The following is a 3,183-nucleotide window of genomic DNA, read 5'->3' on the forward strand; positions in this document are numbered from 1 at the left end:
ATCTATAATAACTTCTCACCACATAAATATTAAGTGCTTTCATTGGTCAAAGTGCGGGTCAAAGTGATGGATTTTATAGTGTAGTGTATACTTGTACGAAATTGGTTTAATGTTATGATATATTGTATTTCGGTATTCAATCTGTGTAGTGGATTAAAAACTCGTAATTATGTAATTTAAAAAAAATGTCACTAACGAAATCTTAGTGTGAATGTAATATTTTCATTATACATACTAATGAATACTTAACCTTGTCAAAACATTGCTTTTGTAAAATAAACTATTTGATGGACTGAATAGTTGTTAGTTTATTGGTCGCTAAAATTGGCTGTTTTCTTGTTACGTTCTGACGCAGAGCGTCGTTTCCTATCTTATGTATTTAAATAGTTGCTAATAGAAAGATTTCTATGAGTCTCTTATTAGATTAGTTTTATAATGTCTTAATTATTATTAGTTAAACGAGTAGACGTAAAACTTGTAGATTTTATATGTATGTGATATGTATAAAGATCTTTCTAATAGCAACTATCAATTATGAGAATGTATGTCAGGATTTGTCACTTGCTAGATGTAATGATACTGAATAAACGTTTTCATATTTATCTCTGCCTTTTATTTGTTATCCCTACTTTAATATTTCAGTTTAAAAATATATTAACACCCTTTTCTTTAAAAAAATGCCTCTATTGAAAACTACAAAATAATTCAACATTAAGCAAATTTTACAATCGTTTATTTTGTACTACCGATTTGGAATATCGTTTTTATCTTGAAGAAACCCTATACCTAGTCACTTAGTACATACAGTAAATTTCAACAGAATTTAAATTCATTAGGTACCTACCTAAGTAGTGACTTGTGGCTCAAATATTCCATTTTGTAGGTATATTTAAATCATATAAGGAAATTATTATATACATACTTGCTCTGAATTTATGTTTCAACTCTTCCAAATACCAACGTATTCGGATGATTTGACACGATGGCGACGAACTTATGCAATGGAAATTCAGTTTCGCAGCCTTATATGTGTTATGTGTATTCAGTCTCGAGCGGTATCGTGGTATCTCGAACTAGAGTCGTATTGTGTGCTTTATGATTAACGTAAATTAAGTGGTTACCACTGAAGTACTGAACTACGCCAGTCCAAAGTTAGGCTAGTTTATCCGATCTAATTCAACGTAATTTCGACAATATGACGTGTCGATTAATTCAAAATTAATACTGAATTTCCACAGCATACTTTCAGCATAATGTTTTGATGGTTATTTGCATTGATAAAATATATGGCTATTATCGATTCTATTATCCCCAATCAGGGTCGTTTTTACGAAAATGTCTTTGCAGGTCTTTGCATAGAGTGCAATGATAGGTGTAGTAGTAAAAAAACGCTCCAGTCTAAATATTTACCACAATGCTGTTTATAATCGTTATTATGTTGAAATAGTTTAGTTAATTTTATATGACGACTATAATACCACATTTAACGACGACAGCAACCTAGGTCTTTGGCTACTACAAGCATATGTTATGCCGGTGATCTTTGTAGCCATCAATTTGGTTTTTTTTTAATAGTTAGCCAATTAGGTATCTTCAAAAATACAGTATACACATAATTTGTAAAGTACCAGCATGTATGTAGTATAGAAATGGAATTCCAATTAAATTCAGGATATATAAGCGACGAGTATGCTTGTTACTCTTTCAAACAAAACAACCGATATCTGTATGAAATTTGGGTACAGTGATAGATTTGTAATCTGGATAAGCACATACATTTTTTATCTGAGTATCTTTCACGCAAGTGAAACCAGGTGAAAAAGCTAGTTAGATGCACAAATTGATTGCTTTCCATATTTCGATTTTTACCATTTTTAGAGCAGGAAAAATAAAACACATTTATAAATTTCAGCGATATATTTCAAAATCCGTCTCACTACATTGAAACGATCTAAACAAAACTTGAGTTACAACACCAAATTACATTAAAATGCAGTAATACTACCAAATAGTAACACATTGGGCAGGTGTGCGGGCGTAAGGTGGAACATAAATCAGTTCGTAACTTGCTAATAACAAAAATCCTAGAATCCCATATAAGGAAAACTTATTTTTCTATTCTGTCTGTTCGTTTGACAATTTTACGAATCGAACTGAAAACTACGACATCTACTACATTTATTACGCCTAACTCTTATTTCTAATCTAAAACGTGGTCAAATAAAAACGGGCACCGAGTCATCTTGTTAGTAAAGCGAAAAGACGTACATAGATATAAATTTTATAAACAATTCAACATCAAGTTACGAGTAAATATTGCGAAAAATGCTTGACCGCGCTACACGATCATATAATATATTTTAAAACATGTAAATAAAGAAAATATCCAATCACCATTCTTAAAACTACAACAAAATTGATAAATGTTTTTTATTAAAAGTTCATACTAAGACTGAATCATATACGATGAAATTTTTTAACAATTTCGCCATTGATAACTCATTTTATAAACACAATTAATGTTAGTATCAAATAAAAAGTAAAAAACTGTAAACGAATTATTTTACCGCCATTTAGCAATTAAACAGAATACAGAACGCAAAATGAAACAGACTTGCAATATAATCGTAAGATATAACTCGATTTTTGCATTTTAAATAATTTAGAATCAAACAATAACATTCAAAGATTCTTATTCTTATTAATTTTCACAAAATTTACGAAGTACGTAAAAGTTAATGTTAGAAAATTAGTCCAGCCATTTTCACCATAAGTATTAAACACTTTACAATCAAGTTATATCATATGGCAATAAATGAGGGAATAGAATATACAATCCCAAATACATAGAGTACAAATACATAACCAACCAAATACATAACTTTGCTTTTAAATTCCAAACAAATATTTTTTTAACGCATCCAAATCATAAATTATATTGCCAGTACACATTTTACGACATGAAAGTGCCAGTATACAAAAAATTAAAAACGCTTGTTAAATGCTGATTACTTGAGACAAAAAGTACTCAATCTAAGTTGCCAGTACACATTTTATGAAATGAAATTGCCAAAATACATTAAACCAAATCAAATTGCCAGTATATTAGTACAAAATAAAATTGCCAGTATACAAAAAAAAAATTGCCAGACTTATACAAAATTAAAAACTTTTTAATAGCCG

The sequence above is a fragment of the Colias croceus genome, chromosome 22 (assembly GCF_905220415.1).
Source record: "Colias croceus chromosome 22, ilColCroc2.1".
Taxonomy (NCBI): Eukaryota; Metazoa; Arthropoda; class Insecta; order Lepidoptera; family Pieridae; genus Colias; species Colias croceus.